The 26,849-nt window shown below is 49.9% G+C and overlaps 1 long non-coding RNA gene across 1 annotated transcript; it reads right to left on the bottom strand.

The window, feature by feature from the left end:
• Nucleotides 1-981: 981 nt before the first annotated feature.
• On the bottom strand, nucleotides 982-26,798 carry LOC125946528 (uncharacterized). Its single transcript, XR_007467644.1, has 3 exons — nucleotides 26,676-26,798; nucleotides 22,986-23,103; nucleotides 982-1,087 (listed from the first exon to the last, which is right to left on the bottom strand). It is a non-coding gene; the product is annotated as an uncharacterized LOC125946528 (long non-coding RNA).
• Between the last annotated feature and the right edge of the window lie 51 nt (nucleotides 26,799-26,849).

Genomic DNA, 26,849 nt, shown 5'->3' on the forward strand with positions numbered 1-26,849 from the left:
GATGACAATGACCTCACGATGACTCTGCCACCTGCATAACTACAACGGCGTGACGGCATCACGAGAGTTGTAAGATGAAGCTGTATATAGTGACGATGGTGGCAAGACTACGACGGCATGACGGTGATGGTATAACAATGGAGACCTGACGGCGACTGTTTGACGATGACGCCATTAAAGAGATGGTATAATGTGGAATGACAACGCTGGAATGACGATGATGCCCCAACCACGATAGCATCACGACCCCGAACAAATGCTTGGTGGCCCAAGCCATTAGAGAACTTGGACCACTTGGTCGGAGTAGCAGGCGCGACGGTGATAGCGTGGTCACAAACCTCAATTGAACCTCTCAATTGACTGCGCTCCTTTGCTTCTTTGTCGTGTATTTCGAGCTTCGTTCCCTTCTCTCTCTCATTCAACGCCGCGAATTAAGTGCGCTGCCACTATGGTTGCAATCTTATTGTAGGGTAACACCCGCCGCCTCACCCACAACTTAGCGGGGAAGAGGCCGCCGATTGGCGCAAAATACAGACCGGGGTATTCCCCCATCTAAAACTGCTAAATCCCATGTATCCCACCCGCTATAGGGCCACATGCCCTTGGTGCGGTGGCATACCTACACTAATACATGTGACCTGGGAGTGTAGTAAGCACCCTCATAGGCCCACTAATAATATCTCAATGGAGCAGTGGGAGGCACAGCTCGCCCGTTCCGACTTGGCAGGACAAAAGTCCTTAATTAGCCAGGTCAGGCAGGCGGCAGAGGCCAGTGGGGCCCTGGACTGAGGGGCTCCGACCACCGCTATACTTAAAATATTTTCCAGCCAAATAAAGTTTCTATATAAATATATATATTGTAGGGTAACAACTTTTTAGCTAAGAAATTGCTTACGCAGGGCGCAGCTTAGTAAATTCCGCCCGAGGTCTTTACACCCATTATGAAACAAGAATAAGAAACAACTCCCGGGCTCACCTTACTCTTGATTGTCTCCCAGCTATCGTAGAAAAAGACGGAAGTGGAAGTGGCTCCAAATTCCACGGGAAGGTCGTCCATTCTCGTCAAGTTCACGTGCGGGTCGCACACCTGCACCCAAAGGGAGAGGACATGGCAGCCGAGGTGGCAGGGAACAGAAAAGCTTGATAAAATCCATCCCCTCGACTTTTTTTAACATAAAACGCGATGGTCCCCAGCGATGGTCCACAGAACAGTGCTGAGAATACAACTACTATATTACTCTATGTAGCTATCCCTGCCATTCAAACCCGTGAAGTAAGCAGCACAAACATCTCTCTACGGTGGAGTATTGGGAAAACAACTACAATCTTATTCTGACTAGTAGCTGCCCCTCCCATTGAAACATGTGAAGTAAGCACCGCCAGAAATATCAGGACGGGAGGACGAACGAATAAATGGTGGTTATGTTTAATTTAGGAGCGTCCCGTCTGAGGCCGAATAGTGCGGTGCAAGTAACTTTGTTTTCCAGCTTTCTTGTTAACGTGTTATCAACTTCTATTTTAAATCCGTGGTTTGTTCCAATGTGCCATAGAATTATGAAAGCGTCTTGGTGCCCTCACCTCCCCACATAAGTAAGTTTTCTCTGCATTTTGTGTTTTCGTTATTTTTATGCCACTTATATTCCAGCCATATTTTACTAGCATTCATTGCAGATTCATACATGAGGTGTTGACTTCTTATCCGTGGTGGAATCAACACTTCTGTGCTTTTAGTAAGGCTTCTAGCATTCATCAGCTCTAGGCACTCACCTCGGACACTGTCATTATACAGTTTGGCAAGTTCGCACTACTTGCGATTTTGGAACCGACGACGCGCCAAATGTAGCAAAACGCGGTTGTCCTCAGCGAGCTGCAGTGTGCTCAGCAAACGGACTCGTCGTGCCCCCCAGCGGCGGCCGCGGTATCTAGGCTACGTAGCCGACCATAGCTACATGCAACTGTAGTGCGTATGTGCAGCTTTTGCTTTGTGCACGACAAGGCTTGAATGTGCGCTCGCGCTCATATGCTCCAGTCGGGCCGCGCTGCATGGTGCATACCTGCTTCCTGCACCAGCTTGACTGACGGAAGCCAGCCACATCCAGCTTGAGCCTCTTGAAGGGCTATCAATAACTCAAAACGCTCAAAACAAAGTGAAGTCTGCCAAAGCGTCTAAGCAGACGCAGCCAGGAGTGAGCGCGCGCTGTTAAGCGTGCGTGTGGTCGGACCTTAAGCTTCGCGTGGTTCAAGGCTAGTGGAGTGTTGAAAACTAGTCGAAATTAGCGAGATCCGACGGCTACGATACCGATAAGCCAGATGCCCAAAGTTTCATTCCTACGCAGGCGACCACGGCCGAGCGCGAGCAGACGTGAGTCGGTTTCTTTCGGAGGTGCTAAATTATTATCGAAATTCGAAAGCAGATTTTTCCATACTTCAGCCTGTGTATTAAACTGCGTCAATAAATATACACAGTAACGTGCACAGTGACGCAGTAATATGCACAGTGACGTCGTCTATTGGCCAATAGCAGCCGCGTATGGGAATCTGCGATGGTCGGTCGGTCGGTCGGTCGGTCGGTCGGTCGGTCGGTCGGTCGGGTCGGGTCGGGTCGGGTCGGGTCGGGTCGGTCTGTCTGTCTGTCTGTCTGTCTGTCTGTCTGTCTGTCTGTCTGAAAAAACTTTATTTAATATACACGGAGGAAGCTTGCAGTGACCCGAAGGGGACCACCTCTTACACTCACTAGGTGGGCTCCTCATTACAGCAGCCCATTGGCGACCGCCGCGGCTCGTGCTCGGTCGAGCAGGGCCTTCTGGCTTGCCAGGTCGGAGCAGCCGAGCAGGGCTGCATCCCAGTCCTCCCGGGTGGGGTTTGGTTTTGGTGCGAGGTTCGGGGTTGATTGGTATCCCGACACCATCTGGAAGGCGTCTGAAGACTTCTCCGCACAGTGCGGGCATTTTCCTGTACAGGCAGGATCAAAGTGTTTTAAAACTGCTGGGCACAGCAGTGTTTTGGTGTAAAGGCACAGGAGTGTGCCTTCCTCTGCCTATGCAAGGTCATTACAGGGCGTAGGATAAACTGCGTGGCCGAATTTGTATAATTGAGTAATTTCTCGAAAATTGAGGGCCAGATTGGGTTCGGAATCCGTTTCGGAAGGGTCTGAAGGCATTGCCCGGAGAGTGAACGCGTGGGCAGCGGCGTCTGCCATTTCGTTGCCTTCGAGGCCCATATGAGCAGGAGCCGATACGATCGTTCGATACGCGGGGGCCCCGAGGCAGTCGCTATTTTTAAGGATGCGAGACGCAATGAAAGGCATGTACCCCTGTTCAATATTTCTGCAGGCGCCTCTCGAGTCGGTGATGATCGCGCGAGTCCTAGTCTGCGGCGACTAGCGTGATGGCGACTTCCTCCGCATGTGCTGTGTTGAGCTCTGAATCTTAGGCCATTCATCACGACGTTTTGGTGGAGGACTGCGGCCGTGTACCAACCCCCATGGTGAGGGCCGGAGGCATCCACGTAGAAGATTCCGTGTTTGTTCCCATAGTGGCGGGAAAGTGCCTCAGCCCGCGCAAGGCGCATGCCACTGTGGTCATCACGTGTCATGTTGGCCGAAAGAGGGCACACGTGCAGGGCGTATCTCCAGACTTCAGGGATGCCTATGCGCATTTCGGTCAGTGTTGGGTGCTGTATGTGTAGTCCAGCTAATAGGCGGCGTCCCGACGGCGTCCTTGAAAGTCTTGTATATTGATTGGTTAAGTTTGCCTCTTGGAGCTCCGCGAAAGTTTTACCATCCCCATGTCCATGAGGCGCTGGTTCGACGTGGTTATCGGGAGATCGAGGGCACGTGCTTGTCCATCTTCCTGAGAATCACCTAGAAGGCACAGGTTGAGGTAAGGAGTTCAGTAGAGAATTCGACTGGTCACGAATGCATGTGCCAGCCGCAAGGTGTCTTTGCACCGTAACCCCAAGCGTTTCTTGGAAACCCGGCGGACCATCCGGCTCACCTGGTCCCCCACCTTACGCAATTTGGCTATTGTCGTATCAACTCGTTGGTGTTCGTAGATTCTTCTTCTTCTTTCTGGGGTTTTACGTGCGAAAACCAGTTCTGATTATGAGGCACGCCGTAGTGGAGGGCTCCGAATTAACTTTTCAAGCATACGGGCGTTTTTGCACTTCGATTGCCTCCATCGAATTGCGGCCGCCGCGGCCGGGATTCGATCCCACGACCTCGTACTCAGCACCGCAACGCCTTAACTAACTGAGCCACCGCGGCGGGTAATGCAAGTACACGTGTGTTTTTGCATTTCGCCTCCATCAGAATGTGGCCGCCGCGACCGGGATTTGATCTCGCAACCTCGTGCTCAGCAGCGCAACGCCTTAGCTAACGGAGCCACCGAGGGTTGGTGTTTGTGGATAAAGAGACCAAGCACTCGAATCTCATCGTATTCGGGCTTCGGGATGCTGGCCAGGAATAGTTCCATTTTGGTGGTGCACTTAGGCGACGGGCGAATGTGCACAAATTCGGATTTGGACGGGGAGCACTAGAGGCTGCTGCGGCAGGCGTAGGTGTCCACGATCTCCCCCGCTTGCAGCAGGTTGGCTTCAATGTCTCCAACCGATTCGTGTTTGGCCCATATGGTTATGTCATCGGCGTACAGCGCATGCTGGACGCCTTCGACCTTCACCAGCTGAGCTGAAAGTTTCATTATGGCCAGATTGAAAAGTAAGGGCGAGATGACCGCGCCCTGTGGGGTTCCACTCGTTCCCAGTTGATAGGTGGTGGCGTGGAGTAGAGGTAGAACACCGGGCTTCCAATCTGAAGGTCATAAGTTTGAATCTTCCTCCAGTCCACCACAACTTCAGGCATGAGGTGGCGTCTGACACCGGCAAATAGAAAAAAAATGCCGAGAGCTAGTGGGGCTATACTGATCCAGGTGCAAACAAATTAGGAAGGCCCACTAAGCTTCAACAAAGGCACTCCCTTACCAGAACAGTAACTGACCTCCCTGATGCAGTGTCCGGCCACTACCTCCCTCATGATTCCTGCAATTAACCCATGGCCCTCAGTCCCCCACGGCTGCGGAACACCTGACCAAGGCAGTGGTCAGACCTGCGACACTGCAGAGGGTGCAAAGAATCTCTGGGTCCGGACAGGCCGCCACTAGACACTGAACCTGACAACATTCAACACGCCCACCCTCTCGAGTGAGGCTAGCTTACCAGGGCTGTTTGAGGGATTATGAGGCATTGCATGGAATATTATTGGCCTTAGAGAAGTTAGAAGAACTGGCGACGTAAATACAGTGCTGACTAACGACCACGTCTTCTGCTACACAGGTTTTTCAGTTAAGAGAGAATACCCCTTTCAGCCCTGGCGTCGTCAAATGACGACATGACATAGAATCGGAATTTTCAGCATGAAAAAAGAACCGAAACTGCTTGTATTTTTCCCGCATCGTACTATTGAAAGTGCTAGTGCCATTGCCATGGTTAGTCACGTGACTCTCCGCAGCCGTGTCGAACGAGGAAGAAGAAATGACAACAACAAACATGGCAGACGCGCCATGAGGTACGTGCACTTTTTTTTTCTTTTATAATTGAATAACCCCTGCGTAGTTTACGTTGCGTTTTTTATAGTGTCTAAACAGATTGCAGAGGACGCATGTACTTGAATAAGCGTCATTGCATGGTGATATTACTTGTAAGAAGATGTTTTTTCCGTGTGCGGTTTTGACGACAGCAGGGCTTTGTGGTTGTACATGGCGTGCCGTCGGCTTGCCATTGCGTCCGATTTCATTGGGTGTTTTTTTTTTCAGGCACGCCTATGCCGTTGTAGAGGGACGTGAGGGCGATGACGTGGCCGGTAGCATGGTCGTGTCGAGGACATTGTGCGCGCACTCGCACGAAAGAGACCCCTGGAGAGAGCCGGAGGCCGGGGACGGTGCGGTAGCGCATTGGGTGGTCGACGAGACGGTATCAGGGCAAGTCGAGGGAGGAAGGCTTGTCTGATGGTGGCTGACGGGCACAGGACAAGATGCGGGTAGCGCTGGCGGTGGGAACGCAGGCAGCGATTTGCGCACCGTGCGGTCAGCCACTGGAAGAGGGTAGTACGACGGCTGTACGAGCCATGCCGTCGTTCCTACTCAGAAGGGCGAAGGCGGCGAGCCGAGCGGCGGCTGCGACGACCAGCGTGGCAAGCTTCTAGAACGACACTGCGCGTGCCGAGCTTGCGCCTAGAGCACGCGCTGCGCTTCCTTATTTTTCACTTCTTTTACAGCCGGTGCCAAGGCACCGGCTGAGAGCGCCCACCAAAACGCCCAGCGTTGCGGCGTCGGTAGGCGCTACACCGTGTTTACCGACATATTCATTCTATTCCCGCCAGAACTTGCTTTCTAGGCATCTGGAAGAATGCACGGATGCAATTTTCCGTGAACTTGATAATGGAAACTTGTCTGATGTGGAGGGAGAAATCGACGGATCTTCAGACAGTGGTGATGAGTTTGAGCAGCCTGAGCCAGATATTTCACGTTATCAATGCCTCAGTTGTGAACGCATGGCTGGAATATAGAAGTGAAGCAGCTGCACGAGGACTGATGCCTGGCAAGCAACTGGACTTACTGGACTTCGCCCTCCATATTACTGAAGCACCTGCACAGGCCGACAGCCAGCCAAAGGTGCAAAAGCGAGGAAGGCCGTCACTCTCCCCTCTGGTGACCTCGAAAAAAGCAAGATATGCTGAAAATAGGCCTGCACAAGACATCAGGTTTGATCAGGTGGGACACTGGCCTCTTCGTGCCGACAGCAGGGATCAGTGTTGTAAGCTTGAGGGATGCACAGGACAAACCCGTATCATGTGCGAAAAATGTAACGTGCACCTGTGTCCTTCCAAGGCTCGAAACTGCTTCAGAGGCTTCCACATGAACAATTAGTGAAGTTTGTGTTTGCAATGATAGCGTTTACCACTTCTGAATAAATTATCTTTTCACTGCGTTTCGCAACCACTGAGCCCTGATGTGCGGTTTTGACGACATGACTGTAAATCGTCTAATAATAACTCGAATTATTTTTTGCTCAGGCATGTTTCTAGAGTCCTTGTGGTGTGAAATATGCAAAGCAAAAAATATATGCAAGAAATAGAAAATCCAGGGCTGAAAGGGATACGAGATAGGATTTCTAATCGATGAGGATATCGCGGGCAACATCGATGAATTCTACAGCATTATGCAGAGGGCAGCAGTCGTCCTAATCAAACTGAATAGGGGGTATAGAATGAAGGTAGTACAAGCCTACGCTCCAACCTCCAGCAACAATGATGAAGAAATAGAACAACTTCGTGAAGATGAATTATCAATGAGAAAAGTGCGAACTCAGTATACTATAGTCATGGGCGACTTCAATGCAAAAGTTAGAAAAAACAGGCTGGTGAGCAAGCAATTGGCAACTACGGCATCGATTCTAGAAACCCTAGAGGAGAGATGTTGGTAGAATTCGCGGGAAGGAATAGGCTCCGAATAATGAATACCTTCTTCAGGAAGCGTAGCAACAGGAAGTGGACCTGAAAAAGCCCCAATGGTGAAACAAGGAATGAAATTGATTTACACGATCTGCCGATCCCAGCATAGTGCAGGATGTCGAAGTGTTCGGTAGGGTAAAGTACAGTGACCATAGGTTAGTGAGGTCTAGGATTTCTCTCAATTTGAAGACAGAGAGAGTAAAATTAGTCAACCAGAAACAGGCCAACCTAGACGCAGTAAGTGCAAAAGATGACGAATTCCGGCTGGTTCTCGCAAACAAATATGCAGCTTTAGTACCGAAAGATGAAGATAGAAAGATGATGCAATCAATGAAACCGTGACTAGGCTGATCTCAGAAGCAGCCATTGAAGTGGTAGACCGGGTACCAAGGCAGTCAGTAGGTAAGCTCTCCCAACCAACAAAGGACTTAATAAAGAAACGGCAAAGCGTGAAAGTGTCAAATTCAAGAGACCAGAAAGAACTCGCTGATCTGTCAAAACTGATCAAGAAGAAAATAAGGGATATTCAAAATTCTAAGCTGGAAAAGATCGAGGAAGCAGTAAAATATGAACGCAGCATGAAATCAGTCAGAGAAAAACTTGGCATAGGACTACGCAAGTTATATGAACTCAAAGATAAGCCGGGTGATATCATCAGCAATTTCGATGATATAGTAAAATCACCAGAATAATTCTATATGGACCTTTACAGTACCTAGAGCAGCCACTCTACCTTCATTCGATGTAGTGATAAACAGGATAGAGTTGTTCTTGCTATAATTAGTGATGAAGTTAGAAGCGCATTGCAAGACATGGCCAGGTGGAAAGCTGCTGGAGAAGACGGAATAACAGTCGATTTATTAGAAGCTGGAGGAGATATCGTGCTTGAAAAGCTTGCGGCCCTTTATTCGCAATGCCTCACGAATTCAAGTGTACCAGATAACTGGAAAATGCCAAAATTATACTAATCTATAAGAAGGGAGACGTTATAGAATTGAAGAATTATAGGCCCATTAGCTTGTTTTCCGTATTGTATAAAATATTCACCAAGGTAATTTCCAATAGAATCAGGCCAGCACTTGGCTTCAGTAAACCAAGAGAACAGGTTCGCTTCAGGAAAGGGTATACTACGATAGATCACATCCGTGTCATCAATCAGGTAATCGAGAAATCTGCGTAGTGTAATCAGCATCCCTATATGGCTTCCATAGAATATGAAAGGGCATTCGATTCAGTACAGATACCAGCAGTCGTAGAGGCATTGCGAAATCAAGGAACACAGGAAGCTCACGTGAATATCTTGGCAAATATCTACAAGGATTCCACATCCACCTTGGTTCTCCACAAGAAAATAGAAAGTTGCCTCTCAAGAAAGGGGTCAGGCAGGAGACACAATCTCTCCTATTCTATTCACTACATGCTTAGGAAAAGTATTCAAGCTATTAGACTGCTGAGGCTTGGCAATGAAGATCAACGTCTAATATCTCAGCAACCTTCGGTTTGCAGATGACATTGTCCTATTCAGCAACAATGGAGACGAATTACAGCAAATGATTGAGGACCTTAACAGAGAAAGGATAAGGATAAGAATTCATAATCGCCAGTCAGCTTCTAAAGTCGGTAAAGGAGTACGTTTATCTAGAGAGAGAGAAACGAGAAGGGAAAGGTAGGGAGGTTAACCAAGGACGTGCCCGGTTGGCTACCCTACGCTTGGGGAGAGGGAAAGGGGAAGAATAGATAAGGAGCGAGAATACGAAAAAAAAACACATAAAGAGTCAGTTATTCACACAGTCAGTCGCAGAGGAAGGTCCACTGTCACAAGCGCTCATATAGTCCAGTACGTTTATCTAAGTAAATTACTCACAGGGGACCCTGATCATGAGAAGGAAATTTACTGAAGAATAAAATTGGGTTGGAGTGCATAGAGCCGGCATTGCCAAATCCTGTCTCGGAGCTTAGCACTATCGTTGAAAAAAAGTGTACAATCACTGCATTCTACCGGTGCTAACGCATGGGGCAGAAACATGGAAGTTAACAAAGAAGCTCGAGAGCAAGTTAAGGTAAGCAAAAAGAGCAATGAAACGAAAAATGTTAGGCGTAACGTGAAGAGACAGAAAGAGAGCGGTGTGGATCCGCGAGCAAAGGGGCATAACCTGATATTCTAATTCATATTAGGAGAAAAAAATGGAGCTGGGCAAGCCATGTAATGCGTAGGGTAGATACCCGATAGACTAATATTAGAGTCACAGAATAGGTGCCAAGAAAAGGAAAGCGCAGTCGAGGACTGCATAAAACTAGGTGGGTGATGAAATTGGGAAATTTTCAGGTGGAAATTGGAATCAGCTAGCGCAAGACAGGTGTAACTGGAAATCGCAGGGAAAGGCCTTCGTTCTGCAGTGGACATAAAAATGGGCTGATGAGGATGGGAATCTGCTATATTACAAAATTAGGCGTCCAGATAAGAGTGAGGAGCAGGCTTCTGTTGAAATGAGAGCGGTTGAGAGAAAGGTGACATCGCGTTCAGCTTGCGAGCTCTACAAGCAGCGCACGACTGTAAAACTTGGCTCAGATGTTCACAGCAGCGTATGCTATCCACGAACTGTTTTTAGGGGCGTAGCTCCTCTTAGTCTAACCTTGTCACGTCTCCGTTGTCCGGCGTATCTCCCGGCAGTAAACGGCAGTATCTCCCGTATGATGCAATAGATGGCGCTGTCTCATAGAAGTACATACAAACTGCAGTTCAGGGACGATATTCTAGATGGCGCTGTAACCAATCTGTGTCGTCATCACCATTTCTCGTCTCATTTCCTAGATGGCGTTGGTCTAATAGAATTGTGTGCAATATGGCGCTTGTGTGAATTGACACTAGATGGCGCTGGAAGTGCCGCTGCTCTCCGATTGGCTGCTGCGCGGGGATGCGCGGGGAGCGAGCGCCTCTCTCATTTCTTGGATCGTCGCCGTACGTGTCGGATCGTTGGTGGAGCATGGACGATGCGCAGCGGTGGGCGCGGATGGCCGCTGCGGCTCGTGCTCGTCGGCAGGATCCCGCGGTGCGAGCTCGAGAAGCTGCCGCCAAGCGAGCGCGGCGCCTGGCAGATCCCGAGACGGTGCGCGCCAATGACGCCGCGGCGAAACGTGCACTGCGATCAGCGGACCCCGGATTGCGAGAGCGGGAACCGGCGGCTCAGCGAGCGCGGCGCCTGGCAGACCCGGATGGTGCTCGTGCGCGGGAAGTGGTGACCAAGCGGCGGCAGCGGTCTCATATTCAAGGAGCCGACGCGCGGTTCGAGCGGGAATTTCTCGCTCATTCGTTTGGCCACAGTTGCAACGTGTGTGATCGACTTTGGTTCAATAATAACCTCACCGCGGTTTCTGGCATCAGGAACGAACAGAATCCGGCCGGCGCCATCGCCGTGCTCCGCCGCGAGTTTCCCGGTGGCGAGAAGGCGCACAGTGAGTACAAACTTTGCTCCGCGTGTAAATCTCAATAAAAGTTTTCTTCACCGTACCTCACGTGTTTGCATGATGATTTTATGGGGCGAACTTCTCGGAGGATTAACGGTATCACCCATAACCTCCGGAGCTTCGCCCACCTCACCATCATTCACCTCGTGCATATGCTGTGATTTTTTTCACTAAGCCCGAGGGGCGGTTGAGGGCCTCTTTAAGGAGATGCCTTTTGTTTCATAGTCCCTCTTCATCACCCAACTTTTTAACATATATTGTAGTGGCCCCTTTACATACAACGGTTTCACTGCCCATTTCCACCAACAAACGTAAAAAAAATGTATGCTGTATAGGAAGGACTACTTCCTATTTGGCTGCGTGACGGTGCCACCGCCCACAGCTCTGGCGGATAAAGCTTTTACATGCAAAAGTCAACCGCGATCGCGTTTGCGCGATGTGTTTCTCGCAGCTCTATCTCTCTTTTTTTTCAGTTTCCAAGAAACCGAAGAGCTGAGAAGCACTTACGAAATTTTATCGATTTTAAGGTAAGTTCTAGTAACAGTTGAGGTGCCAAACGTGAACACATCAGTTCGCCGTCAACTAGGTGCGGTTTTTATGCTCATGTTACCTCTTCTGTCCTTTGCAGTCTATACAGGATCGTAATGAGAGTTGCTGAGGGCGATGGCTGTCTATCCTGCCGCAATGTAGAGCACTTGCGAGCAGCAGATCAGTGCACAAATCGGATATTTGTGCCGGTCTCGCAGGTTCACGAGCTATGGCCATTACACAGTTGCAACGTTGAGTTGGTCGCCCACGCCCAAAGACTAATTTCGTAAACAAGTGAGGGTGGTTGGGAAGACCGCCCTGACGTTTCCTACGTTTGGAAGAGTATTTCAGAAGTATTTGTGGTGCTTTGAAAAGCATCCTCTATGCTTTTTTTATATTAAATTCGCTTTTGTGCACCCGAAGCACCATGCACATCTGCCCTTATTATTCTTCTCTGTGGCATGTCCAAAAGTATTTACCAAGCACGATTGTTCAATATTTCCCCTCCAGGTAGGCAAATGTATTAAGAGAAACACACAATGGGGGGGGGGGGGCAATAATAAAAAAAATGTGGTTGATCCCTCTTATATAGGAAGCGGTATAGAACACGAAAGTGAAACGTGTCTTCACAGAAGTAGTGTAATGTTTATTGCACATTGATATATAATGTCTATTGGTGTTTTGTGGCTAAAGCGCCCTTAGGCGTTGATGCACCCACGCTGACGCCTGGTGGCACGTCTCCTCCATCACGACTACCAACGTCGATGACCATGAGCAACCGTCGTGCATATGGAAGCTGCACTACGCTGCACACGCTAGCACAACGCGAAAGACGAAGCACGTAACTGACACACTAATACAACGCGCAAGACAAAGCACGTAACTGAATCGTCACCGAGTCAAATCAGCGCGTACAGCGCGTCGTAATTGCAGCCTCCGCGATCAACTTCAGAAACATTTTCAGAGCTAATTGCGGAGGCCACGCTCCGCTGTGCTGAGTACGGTGAACGCCACCTAGGTGGCGTTGGTAGTGCTTCTTGATGCCAGCGTCCCTTCGAATGCTGGCATCGAGGCGTCGTAGTGCTGAGACCACCGAAGCGTTCACTGTCGGTGCGCGTTAAGGCCGGAATACATGGAGCGAATAACCGGCGTCCGAGCGAAGAACTTCGTCGGGCGGCGAACGTCCGACGGCCGGCGTCAAGAAATTTGCCGTCCGCAGCCGATCTGCCTGTCCAAACATTTTCGTCGGGCGAACGCCGCCGCCGGAAGCGTCTAGCGCGCAGCGGTGGACGACAGCCAATCAGGAGGCACTAGTTCCGGTCGCAATGCATGCTGGTGTTTCGCGCGCGCGCGCCTTTTCGCGTCGTCTGCAATCGCGTTGGTGTTGCCGTGTCTGCATGTCTCTGCACCGATTGAGTAGTTCCTAGTATGATCTCTCAGGAATCGCGTTGTATTTGTACATCCCATATCCGCTGATCTGCGAGGAAACAGACAAGCAGTGCAAGCTCTCTACAACAACCTTCAACAGAAATCTTCTGATCTCAGAGGCCACATGCTGTCGTCATGCCTATCTCCCGACTTCCCCGATAGATGACGTTGGCATCGGATATTTCTTTCGCTAGGCTTAGACGCGTTCGAAACGAGAAGCGATCTCGAAAACTACTCAAGGTTATCCATAATACTCTGTCGTCGAAGCGGCCTGAGACTAAGCGAAAGCCGTTTACGCAGTCATTTGCTTCCAACTAAGTGAATTCTACAAGGACAACGCCAAATTCAGTTCGAAGCGGGCGGCCGGGACCGCCGCCAACACGGCGGCCAACGCGCGGCGGCGTTCGCCGCATGTATTGCAACACAGCAAACATCCTGCGTCGTGTCGCCGCGTCGTTACTTGACGCGTGAAGTTCGTCGAGAAAGTTCGCTCCATGTATCCCGGGCTTTAGTGTCATAATGCAGTACTTCTCTTTTCTGCTCGTAGGCGGCGGCACCGCCCCGAGCAAGAGCGCGGGTACACGGAGGAGTGTTAGATATATAAGGCGCGTCTGTGTAGCTCTCTGCGAATTCGTTTGTGGCGCAATGGCTTAAACGCTCGGCGATCTATCGTCGCGGACCGAGAGGTCGTGGGTTCGATTCCCAAATTTTGCATGTTTGTGGAACTTTTTCTTCTGGTTTCTTTCTTTGTATTATGTTCTATGACGTATTTCCGTGACGGAAATACGTCAGTGAAGTCTTGGTGGACCCCGGAATAAAACACTTTCGTGTTAAAAAATTACGCCATCTTCCCGTAGGGGAACCCTGAGTAGTATGCGACGCAGCCATGGGGTAGACTCAAGGTAGTTTTATCAGCTGTATAAACTTGGACATGCCGCAGCACCAGCAACGCGCAGAACTGTTGTCGACACCGTCGGCGTTTTGTCCGCGTTCGCACCGAACGCGCGCGGCGTTGGTGACTGTTGCCGTTGCCTCTGGGGCGCCTACCGTCGCGCCTCTAACCTAAGCTGCTTCGCGTTATCGCTCGCGGAGGCGCAGCTGTTGCCATTCGTTGCGCAATTCGGAGAGGAGAGGAGTGTCGGAGAGCAAAGGAGATGAAACAAGGACAGGAGGGGGGAGGAGGATGAGCATGCGCAGTAGGGGTGTGGACGCACGGCGGTTGGATGGTTGGAGGGAGGTAGGGACATAGCCCCGAGCGTAAGATGCTTCGCATCTAAATACTTTTAACTTGCACTCATCCGAGGCCACGCTACCAATCTCCTGCGTAAAAGGCCTGTCGTCTAAGTGCCCCAAAGCCGTCTGTGGGGCACTCTTCTCATCTTCGTATCTGGGGCAGTCACATAAGAGATGTCTGGCGATTTCCTCAACACCGCATGGGCTGGAAATGGCATTGTCCGCTATTCTAAGTAGCAATGAATAGGCTTTTGTAAAAGAAACTCCTATGCGCAGACGGCTCAGTCATTTTCTTTTCCTGCCGGTTAAAACACAGGCTAAAAAGTGTAATTGCATATGCGCAAGTTTCCCACTGCTGATGGAGCCGAGACTCCGGCATTCGAACGCAGGCCTCTTTTGTTTCAGCAAACACAAAAGCACAAGGTTTCTCTGCAAACTTTCTACAATGGTTAATTTAAATGAACATCAGTTTGGTGTGCGCCGGTAGGTAGTTTTTTGCGTTTTACAAAAAGCACTAAATCTTTTTTCAAACTCTTAAATGCAAAAGGAAAAGTAGTTGTGATGCCTAATGCTCCGGGCAAGAATACAGCTAACACATATTTCGAGTAATTATGGATGAAAAAAACATTGCTGGCTCTCCCGTAATCAAGAGTAGACGTAAGCGTGAAATGACTACCAGCAAAGCAGATTCGTTAGAGATAATACTAGCTGAATTCTCAAAATGGGAGTAGTACATGTTCGCAACAGCACACCCCACCACACCGCAGCACTTCATACTGTGCACTGGTCCATATGGACGTTGTCCAGCTAGAAGAATAAAACTGGCTGAAGGCGATACGACCGGCAGCGAAAGACGCCAGGCAGACAGAGCGCACTGCCCAGCTAGAAAAAGAAAAGCGCCTGAAGAAGATGCCACCAAGCGTGGTGTCACATCTCGAGGTGGAGCGCCTCCCGCATGGCGGAGCTGGAGTCCCTTATATGATCTATTCTACAACATCCTCTGTTTCTTCACATATAACCTCCTTATTTCGGTGGACACTCATAGCACGCAACTTTCCCATCATCCAGTCTTAGGTTATGGGGAATGGTTAGGGTCACGTCCGCTCTCATTGCATTTAATGCCAAACTAAAAAAGCAGGTACGAAGCCGCAGCGGCACCCGGCGGGCATTGTTAATACTTTAGCAACAACGGGTACATAATAACAGAGAACGTGGCACTGCTGCAGAGAACCACGGGCTCCCACATATTCCGGCCCGACTGGGCAGGTATTGCTAAGACACAGGGGCGCTATGTGCATAGCCTGTAGTGCAGCTCACCTACTCTTCGTCAGCCTGCTCTTGTCTATAGCCAGATACTGCGTTGGGCTAGTTGGTGGTCCGCTGTAAACATTATTGGCGACAAAGGAACGCGGCAGAAAGAACAACCAGTCACAAAGAGCTCCAAATCTTGCGCATATTGAATCGGGCTTGGCCTCACGTCCAAGCCTAGGCTGAGACCAGACTCAAGTCACAACACAACAGACATAGAGACACAATTGTTGCTTACCCCACTACGCCTCTTCTTGTGCCCATGTTGTCGTGCTACACCATTCAATTTACTTCCACGCCAACGGGCTCAGCTATCAAGTATCATAGAACACATGCCCTGTCCACCGTTCGGAACCTCCGCGCTTCTTATACAAGGGTGGCCGGTCCGGCAGTGCAACGCCGAAAAAGAGGAACAGTTTACGCCTACCTGCTCGCACCCAACGAGCGTGAAGTGGTTGCATGGTGCGTACGTCGCCAGCTCTGGGAGTGTAGATACATTCTTGAGCTGGTACATGGTGACGCCCATCTCGAACGACAGGCCGACGTACAGCTCCTGCCGTGAGTAGGGCGCCGAAGCGAGCAGCAGTGTGGAGTGCTTCTCCTGAGAAATCGGAGAGGAATTTTTGTTTTACACCCGACTCGGAGCAGCGACGCGCTATGTGACAGCACTTGCGTGACATGCGTGAACAAACGTGATTCGTAGGCAGTATACGCGCTTTGCTTTCCACTGGCAAATCGCCTTGTCTGACATCTGCTTTTGTGAACAATTCTAGCGTAAGAAGATTTTCGCGAGCATAGGCCCAGCTATTTACAGTGTAAAAACCCTATGCCACAGTATTGCGCAGCATCTGCCCGCAGGGAAGTTTAGTGCAGCCAACAGGTTGCGGCTCCGCATTGTGCACTAGAAGTAGGTGGAAAGCCTTTTTTTTGTGAGAAACTGTGTGGCACATTTGAAATCTCACTGCCCTGTCTAGTTGGTATGCCCATGGAGCCTCTCACGACAGTCTGAATCTTGGGCGTCAGTACGAATCAACAGTGCTGCTGATCTCTAAATATGGCCCCTTACTGCGAGATTAGCTACAGTCTGCTGAAGCTTCCTGAACAGGTTTTAACAAGACCACATTTTCTTTCTTCAACTGCATCCTCTGCCTGATTGCGTGTGCAGAAGTACGTCTAATGCATTAGTCTTTATTATTATTGCATTCATACGTAGTCTAATACATTGCCCTATAATTAAAAAAACACCGCATATCCACGAAGTGAATGATGATGAGTGGGCGAAGCACCGGGGGATCATTCGTGCAAAACGCCGGAAGCGTTCTCCGGACGCCGGAAGTCGGCTTCTGGTTCCGGAAGCCGGAACCGGAAGCGCCGACTTCCGGATGCGGAACCAGAAGTGGAACTGGAAGCGGAACCGGAAGCCGGAGCTTCGCGTACATATACTATATATATATATATATATATATATATATATATATATATATATACCGTACATGAGTACAGTATATAGAGCGATTGTGCACCGCAGCACCCGTAGTGGTCTCCATGCAAACCAGAGAGCTGCGGACAACGGGCGAGGGACAAGGCTCAGCCCTAAGGAGCTTCGCCCATAAAAATAACACCGCCCAAGCACTCCGTACAGGTGGTTAACCAGCGAAGCTGCAACGTGCGGCCCCGGTGTTTAGCAGTGATTTAATCCCGACGCTGTATTGAAGCGTTTCTCAATTATTGGGTACAGGTTTGTGTTTCGAGTGGAACGCAAGCGCCAATGGCGGGCGGATGCTGCTAACCACGACTCCGAGCCACGGCCGGGCTCGACTGGCACGCGCGCTCGCTTCTTACGGCCTTCTCACCCGTCGGGGAAACAATGGGAGAGTTTCTCAGCGCGTTAGGATGGGTCAGCTGTGCCGCCTCTACGAGGAGGTGGTTGGCAACCCACCGCCGAATGCGGTACAGCTGCCCCCACCGCAGAGGCCTCCTGTCCCCATCGCCACGGAGCTGCCCGGGATTTCGAAGAGGCGCTCGCCCGCTTGCGCCCTGCAGCAGGCGGCCGCCTGCCTCCTGGACGAGACCCTCGGAGACCACCTCCTGGTGTACGTCGACGGTTCGGTGGTACCGGACACCGGCTCTGCCACGGCGGCCTGCATGGCACCAGCCCTGCAGAAGAGCAGGCAGTGTCGACTGCCGAGACACGCCAGCTCGACTGCAGCGGAGGTGGCAGGCCTCCACCTGGCCGTCGACCTACTCTCCGAGGAGCTTCCTGGGGTACCAGCGGCCATCCTCTGCGACTCCAAGGCAGCCCTCCTCGGCCTGCAGAGGCCAGAAAGCGCCAGCCTTGGAGTCGCACTGCTGTCTACCCGGCTGACAGCGCTGCCGGACGCAGGCCACCCGGTGTCCCTGCACTGGATCCCCGCCCACGTAGGGATCCCGGGCAACGAGGCAGCCGACACCCTGGCGAAGGACGCCCACCACACCACTGTGCCCCTCAGTCGGCCCTGACGGAGGGTGACTTCACAGGACTGAGGCTGCGGCGACACCTGGCGACCCACCACCCAGACAAACGGGTGGCACTGGGATGCCCCCCACGACCACTCCCCCAGCGAGGCCTGGCTCGCAGGGAGACCTCGCTCCTTCTCCGGCTCCGCATCGGCTGCAGCTGGACGGCAGCACGCAGCTACCGACTGGGACGAGCGACGTCCCCGGCCTGCAGCTCCTGCGGGGAGCCGGAGACGATCGAACATCTTCTGCTGGCCTGCCCGGCGTACCTCCAGCAGCGGGGCCCACTCCTGCAGGAGTTCCGCCGCCTGGGCCTCCCCTCTGGCAAGGAGGAAGATCTCCTCTTCCCCGGCCGACACCACCTTTCTGCACTTCGAGGCGTCGTGGAGTTCCTTGACTCGTCAGGGCTCTCCGCACGCCTCTAAGGACATTTCTACAAGCGGCAAGGCCTCACGGCCTCCCACCCCACCCCGGGCCTGACCGGCCTGGCACAACACCCCTGCAGACTCTGCAGCACACCAAGGCCTTCCATCTCGGCCTGTTACGTGCCGCCTATGCCTGCCGGTTTTGCTTCGCCCAGCCATGGCGACTCCACTCTATCCCTTCTTTCGCTCCCACTTACCCCTCCCCGTTGGCGCTGAGCCGTGCTCCCTCAAGGGCTGCAGAAGATAGCGCCAACCTTTCCCTTTCCCTCAAGAACCACTTATCATCATCATCAGCAGCGCGTTACGCCACCCGTCGGCGGTAGGGGCGCTGCGACCCTGACCCTTCCTCCCCTGCTCCGCGTACATGCGCCTGCCTTCGCGCTCGCACGATCGTTTTCCCGCGCATTTTATTCGGTGCTTTGTCAGTGTTGTTCAGTATGCAGTAAATTGTGGGCTCCTGAAGACGGTCGTACAGCCTTGAGTACGAGCTGCTACAGCCAAGACTTCGCGCCGTTCATTGCATATCGGTATATAACTGCTGTGTGATGGTGTATTGCTGCCTTCCGTATTGCAAGTCCCGTTCCGGGAATTTTCACCAGTTCCCAAGCAATGAGTTTCTCGCCCGAGTTTCTAGCGCTTTTGGACAAGATAGCATCAACTAATAAAGGGGAATTATAAGATGGACATAACAAAGATCGTAGCCTTCTCCTCCGGATACGCTACTCGGCAAATACATAATTTCACTCTAACTCCTTTTTCTCAGGCAGCAACTCTTTTAAGTATTGTTTTTTTTTCGCACACAATAGTGAACTGGAACCAGCTAAAAAATGACGTCGTCTCTGCGCGAACATTAACTTCTTTGGTATCATGTTTACAATGACATTATTTTGTTTGTGCCATGTTTGCAGTGACAGTGTTTTACTTCTTTAGTGTAACGTTGCGTGTGCCCAACCTGTACGCTTTGTATTTATTCAAATAACAGTTTTTTTTATTAACCTGTGCATTTTCTGAACATACCAATGTAATCGTTATGCTTGTGCCACCCTGCTAAAATCACCGCTTGGTGAGTGCAGTATTTATAAAATAAAAATAAATAAATAATAGCGTTTTTTTTCGGTAATGCCTCGGAACACTTACCGCGCAGGAATGTACTAGAAGTACTCCAAAGAGCAGTCCAGCCCTATTTAGCTGCCCCATCTTCAGGGCAGTTCCCATCTTGAGCTGCCCTGAAGGTGTTGACGACAGTCATGCAATACGATCCGCAAATCTAATTGCCGAGAAGTTTCTGAGAATACTCCTTGTAAATAAGTCAAACCAACTGACTGATGAAAACGACAAGCCTTCGGCCTATGTACACAAGCCGCAAAGGAAACACTTTAGATTGTAATTGTGAATAAGACACATTTGTGAGTTGCTGTGCCCGCAAGAGTTTTCGCGTGAAAGTATGGCAACCATTGTAAGTGCATACGAGCAATAAATATTTATTTTCACTCCTCAAAATGCATTTGATGGCGGAGAGCTGTTCTCCTGGCGCATGCATCCCCAGTGAATTTAAAGCTCGATGTATTAATACGGTTACACTGCATCCATTTATAAGAAGCCTAGATGAACCATTTACGCGTCCTCTACAATTAGGCGACTTGTTCTTGAATGCACGGTGAGGTAAGAAGCGCGCCCGACCCAATCTTCCAGCGTTGCGCGCGCTGCACAGATCAGCTGGGAACAGCTGAGCAGGGTTAAAGCCCCTTGATGTTAGAAAGTAGCGACACGCTTTGATCTACGCCGCAACACCCTCGCCGGCGCGGTCAACCTCCTCTTTTTCTCCCCCTCTTTCGCGGAGGCAGCGCATCCGCCACGCTGAATGGCTGCGGCGCTTGAGACTACCCCGTCAGGTGACCCTGACGTCACGAAAACGGCGCGAAACTTGCTTTCGCGCGCCTTTAGTTTCTCCCGCTCGCCATGAGCAGTCCTGCCGCTCCGAACGTGTGTTTTCCAAGTTTTTCCATCCTTTCGTAGGAATCAGAGATTCGTTCTCCGTGAAAATGCCTTGCTGCTTCGCGTTTCAATGCAGCAGCAGGCCAGAGAAAGGGCAAGCCTTATTTTATATTCCCCGAGGTGAACGGAATGTCGTGCGTCGGAAGCAGTGGCTCCATAACATCGGGAGAAGGGATTTCGCCCCTTCTAAGCACGCCGTTCTTTGCGAGGTGAATGTTGCAGCTTTCCTCATATTTGTGGATGAAGTTGCATGGAGATTTTAATGCTCTTCGCATAGCCGGACTCTTCGTTCAGTTTAATACAGAGCACCGATAACTGTGCATATAGTTTTTTTTTTAATGAGTCGGCTGAAATTTTCGTTGACTCTTCGAGCCGTGACAAAGCTTTTCGTGTTTTCGCGCGTGCGTTAGTTTTCAAATGTATGTAATTTGTGTGTTAATGCCTGTAACTCATATTTTGTAGTTGTGTGCGTGTGTGTGTGTGTGTGTGTGTGTGTGTGTGTGTGTGTGTGTTTGTGTATGTGCGTGCTTGTGTGCGTGTATGTGTGTGCATGTATGTGTGTGCGCGTGTTTGTTTGTGCGTGTGATCCTTGCGCCTGATACTTGTGGAGCCAAGGAACTATTTTACTCTTATTGCGTGCTTATTGTATCTTTGCAAAGTTTCAATACTGCGAGCATTTTTTTTCTTTATGTACTTTATGTTGCGAAGGCATGAACCACAATATATAGGTAGATAAGTGGTATTATGTATTATTAGCGCATGCTCATTAAGTACAAGCCACGCGCTTCTGATAATCTCCCTCAATTCTGATAAACTTGACATCTTGAAGTCTGTAAGTTAATTATCAAGTGCCAGTCTTAGCAGTTTCCGTGTAAGCAATCAGCCTGTTTTTTTTTTTTTTTTTTGAGAGAGAGACTTAGGTTACTCCCAGAGGTGATGGAATGTAATTTCTCGTCGTTTCATAGTGACGGAATACAGGCGCGTGTGTAAAGTTCTATGTTGGCTGTTTCGCAAACACAGCACGTATTTCGCACAGGGGCATTGGTACACAGGCTTTTGGCCCACTCATTTTGGCGAATTCACTTTAGGTAAACTATCACATTTCTTCTTGGTTACCTTCTCTGAGCCTTTTAAGAGCGAAGATAGTGAACCAAATTCTCGTTTATACTCTACGCTGCTTATATTGTATGCACCCTATACACCTCCGCGTTACGGACAACCCAAGTGGTGACGTAGAGGCAAACAGCTCAGCCACTGCTTGGTACTCATTTTTTTGGAGCGCTTCCGCTTGTATTTATCGAAGCGTCCTAAAAAAATGGCACGACGTTCTATCGGAAACGTACTTTCGTCAGAACAGTTTCACAAGGGAATAATTCCCATACAACGCTTCAAAGGGCCGAATAAACAAGCGCGCGCATTGATTCTAATGCGGCTGCAGCGAGCTACTGGAGGGTTCAGCGCCGCGACGGCCCGGTGAGGGGGAGAAATCCGAGGAGAATTGAGGAGGAAAGCGCGCGCGTGGGGGAGAGTGTCGCTACTTTCCAACATCAAGGGGCTTTAAGCAGGGTGGGGTCGCAGCGCCCCCCTCCAAGCAGCGGCGATAGGCATGAACTAGCCCCGATGCGAAGGCCGTAAGAAGCGAGCGCGCGCGCCAGTGGAGCCCGGCCGTGGCCGAGCTAACTCGAGATACCGAACGCATGCGACAACGGCGAGCCGAGGAGCCGGCGTTGCGGGCAGAGCAGCGTCAACGTGGCAATGGTGCGCTAACGTAGCTAACGGTGCTACCAATGGCGCGCCCGCTTGGGTGCGACGTAGAGAACGACGTAACTGACGGCGCAGCCAATTGAGACGTTTAGCGAAACATAGGACGAACGGTTTTTCGTTTCGCCTATGTATATACAGCTTTCGCTGTAAAAGAACATTGTTATATTCCGAACTCCGAACTCCGCCGCGGCCACAGACAAAGCGCGCTTTATGTCTCAAACGAGTCCCCGCGGCCTAATGACGTCACCACTTGCACCAAACAATTTCCGCACTTTACTGTTTATCCATCTTATTTCCATCGTAGTAATATACACAGAAAATATCTACACGAGTGTGCATGGCGATGTGAACGCATGGCACACTATAGGACAAACTTTAGGTAATTAGTTTAGCTGAAGAAGAAAACAATATTGGCCCAGGCTCACAGCCGCGGCGCTTCTTCTGAAGAAGGGCAGATGTTTCAGCGACTTGGTACGTTGTTGAAAAGTCAAAATAGCGCGAGACACTACACTGAAAGAACATAACGGAACATGCGAATGCTAATTTACAACTAGGGTACGTTTTAGTTTTAGGTTACAAGCGAAAATCCAAGTTAATATTTTACAGTCATACTTATATCACTGTGCCGACGTTCATTTCCCCTGTGTATCTTAGACGCACTGCTAGCCTTGCGGTCGTAGTGTCGTCTTGTGGTTAGCTTTTCCCGTCACAAAGCTACATGTGGTGGTGGGCTTAAGTAATGTAATATGGACGCGGTAATACCGCTTCGCAGAACAGTCGCCTACACGGGTTTACGCTGTGTTGTACCAGCGTGACATGGACCATATACGTGTACTCACGAAGCCGGCGAAGACTGTGTTTGTTGAGTTCCAGACGGTCGGTGGTGCGGCAAAGCAGATCTTGTCTGATTCCATAGTACCCACGCTGCTTATGCTTATCAGGATGTCTACGTCAAACCTGTTTGGTCATACGCCCAGAGGGTACGGGAGAGAAAGGAGGAGTCTCTGAGTGAAATCATAATATATATCTAGTGTGGTCGTGCTATTTTACAAGTTATAACAAGCTCATCAAACAATCAAATCGCTCGGCTTGTCGTGAAGAAGCGGTGGCGCTACCTTATCTCTGATGAAGGAGCAGCGCTAAGTCTTCGTTCACTCATATGTCGGTCTCTCATTACGCTGTGCTCCTCTTTTCGCCGATTTTGTCACAACTTGCCCTCATGCAGTCAATGCTTAAAAGAAACTGAAGCAGGGAAAGCGCAAAAAAAGTGTTTTACATACGATACACCTGCCTTAAGATGTCGCCTTCCCAACTAGCTCTGATACAGACCCTACTTTAGAAGCTGGTCTTTTAAATTTTTTTCTTGTTAACTCCAAAGGCAGTTGCTGTCTCAGAGTGTCTATCAACTACGGAAGGAGAATACTGGTGGTTTCTGTCCACTTATCCTGGACTTAAACACGGCTGCTTCGTTTACGGGGAATAGAAGCTGTGTCGCATCATTTTACTGTTGCGATGTGTCCAAAAATCGTGCCCCCCCCCCCCCCACTTCCGAAAGCGTCAGCAACGAATCAACAGATTAACCCGAATGGGTGTAGTGCAAATCCACAGAAAGTGGAAGTACTGTCGGGGAAGGAAGAGTTGGGTGGCTTGTTTCACACAACCACCGCATCGGAAACGTGGTCTGTTGAAGATCCCCCAATCAGGATATTTTTCCATCAACTAGGATGCTAAAATCACTTTGCGGAATCCATATATGCCGCGTGGCTGCTATCGCTGTAAATCGGTATCAGCTGTGCGTCCGAAAAACAATGTCATATTATGTTTTTTTTTTCTTAAAAAATGCAGCTCATTCGGTATTCTTGGTTGGTCTGTCTCCCGTGGACTTCTGAGGCAACTCTTCTTCGGTAAATTGAAAAGTAGAGTATTAAGCATGGCATGGCTGATGCCAATTCCAACTATGGGTCGTAGTGAAGAATAAACCCCGCCGCTCCATCCACATCGCTAGTTGTCCGGGAGGCGCGAGCTCGAGATGGCCTCAGCTGCTCTGGTTGAGACACGCTGGTAACGCTGCGTGCTGCTCTCTTCTCCTGCGTTCACATTAGACTCTGGTGGAGGTGCTGGGTATTGATCCCTGTACCTCTCGGCCGGCGGAATGCCCGGCGCATTCCTCTTCACTACAGGCTAAACGTGCTAATACGGGAATGTGGGCAGAAAAGAAAAAAAATATGGGGTTTTACGTGCCAAAACCACGATTTGATTATGAGGCACGCCGTAGTGGTGGACTCCGGAAAATTTCGGCCACCTGGGGCTCTTTACCGTGCACCTAAATCTAAGTACACGGGTGTTTTCGCATTTCGCCCTCATCGAAATGCGGCCGCCGTGGCCGGGATTCGATCCCGCGACCTCGTGCTCAGCAGCCCCACACCATAGCCACTGAGCAACCACGGCGGGTGGGGTGGGAGGGGGGAGGGTGAAAAGACGCTTCTGGGACACTGCTGGCACTAAGGGGGTAAACCCAGCTAAGAAAAAGCCACCAGACACACAGAACAGGACAGATGGATCCTGTAATCCTTTTTGTGGTGTTTCACTGGTCTAGCAGTCTCCAGTAAAGGGAGCTGAAGTGCGAATACTTGCACAGCCGCCATGTTTCATGATGTTTCAGTTCAATGGACCGTGAAATAAGCCAAATTCTTACTGACTATATCATTTGTTATCGAGCAAAAATTTTGCAATAGATGGCGACATTGGCAAAGACAGATGGATTTCGTGCCGAGAAGAAACAATGAGAAGCTGAAGAAGACTGTAGGTTACATTTTCTTGCTCGTACTTGAGCGTTGCAAGGGCTATAAGTTTTAACCAATTAGCTCGCTGGTAATGCCACCGTGCGAGACTTATTCTGGCGGCGGCGAGGCGTACCTGTTTTCACTAGCAAGACAACCACTGACCCCCATCTCTCCTGATGCTTCCACTGCTGCTATTTTCCGACTGTACAGTGCGGTCCAAAGTTAACGGGAACGCATGCTGGTACTCCACGTGCGTATTTTTCTCATCTGGCAAGTGTACAGTTTCCTCGCTTTCCAGCAGATGAAGCGTGGTTATTGACATTGGCAACTCTCCACACAACTGTACAATGCGTTCACGCAGTTTCGGCCGCCACTTGCAGCCACAGCAGGAGAACATTGAGAGCCGCACACTAGAGTGTTCCTCTCGACAGTAGACCGCACTCTACATATTGCATGTCGGGACCCGCTTTTCAAACTTGCCTCATATGCATCGTCTAAACCCGATCTGTGCTCATTTTGGAAAGAGCACCCAGTACACTGCCGGTGAGATTCATGAGGGCGTGATCGTGACAGTTAAACTTCAAGAGAATTTTAACTGTGATAGCTGGCCCACCCAAGCATCTTTTTCGGCACAGACTGCTCGTTAGAATATAAATAGTAATGTCGATAGATAAATACAAGTATACACTTGGTGCGTTCTGTGGTGCTGAAGCTGGGACGACACTGAAAGAGCTTGAACGGTATCTCAAGAACCGCGCAACCATCAACGGAAGAAAAAAAGTTAGAGGCACAATTTTCTTAGACAGGAACATGGTGGCCTATTGGAGTATCTCAATCGACACCATGGGAATAAAAAATGCAGTCAATAAGAGATAATAATTAGGTGTCTTGAGAGAATTAGAAACTTGACGGCATATGATGGATTTGGTTAATTGACACAGTATTTGGGTAGCTAGAGGTCACAGGGATATTGGATGTCAAGAAGTATGATGACATATATTCTTTTTTCACGTGAAATGAGCAGAAAGGTGGCGAAAATGAGTATGGAACGAGGGTACAGGCAACACATTCTAAACTTTGACAAAGTGGCTTCTGTTTACTTATACTCCGTTGCATACATGGCGTGCAGCGCTGTTAAGGCCAAGAAGAAACTTAGTGTTTATAATGTACCAATCCGCGCATTCCATGCTAAAATTGTTTGGACATATTAGGCCCCTTATGAAAAGGGCCGGGATCCAACACATAGCCCGGTGATCTATTTCCAAATTTTATATGGCCAAATAAATATTTTCATCTCATGGACTTTGAGCACCATCATCTCTTGCGTACAATGGAAGATTTGCGAAATTTCATGCGACACCTGAAAACAAATGCAGCTATCGGCCATACATGAATCGCTATACGCTCCAACACTCGCACGTAGGCGCGTGTTAGGCTACATCGGAGGGCTCAAAATGAAACCCTCTAAACAGAATACCACGAAATGGTACACTAAAACAACATTTTAGTAATAATAACATTTTTTTTCTGAGAAAACAGAACTCTAAAATGTTTCTTTTTAGCCTCCAAAGTGCTGCACGCAGTCTATAAAACAGAACATAGCAAACTAATATCCCCTTTTCAGTTCATAATTGCCAAGCCTAAGCAGCAGAATGAAACCACGAGATCACGATGTACCAAACATGCCTTTGCCACGCGTCTGCACAGCTTTGCAAGCGCTAAAGCGCACGGCTGTGCGGCACTCACCCGGCGAGCACGTGGAACTGGGCCTGATAGGTCGTCCAGGCATAAGGCTCGTCGTAGTTCCATAGGCCTGCTGCCACCACGATGTGCCTGCTTCGGTCTCCTCCCTGCAGATGCCTCAGCTTCTGCGTACGGAATACACCACAAAGGACACTCAGGTAATTCCCGTGTTCAAGG

This window comes from Dermacentor silvarum, chromosome 7, assembly GCF_013339745.2.
Source record: "Dermacentor silvarum isolate Dsil-2018 chromosome 7, BIME_Dsil_1.4, whole genome shotgun sequence".
Taxonomy (NCBI): domain Eukaryota; kingdom Metazoa; phylum Arthropoda; class Arachnida; order Ixodida; family Ixodidae; genus Dermacentor; species Dermacentor silvarum.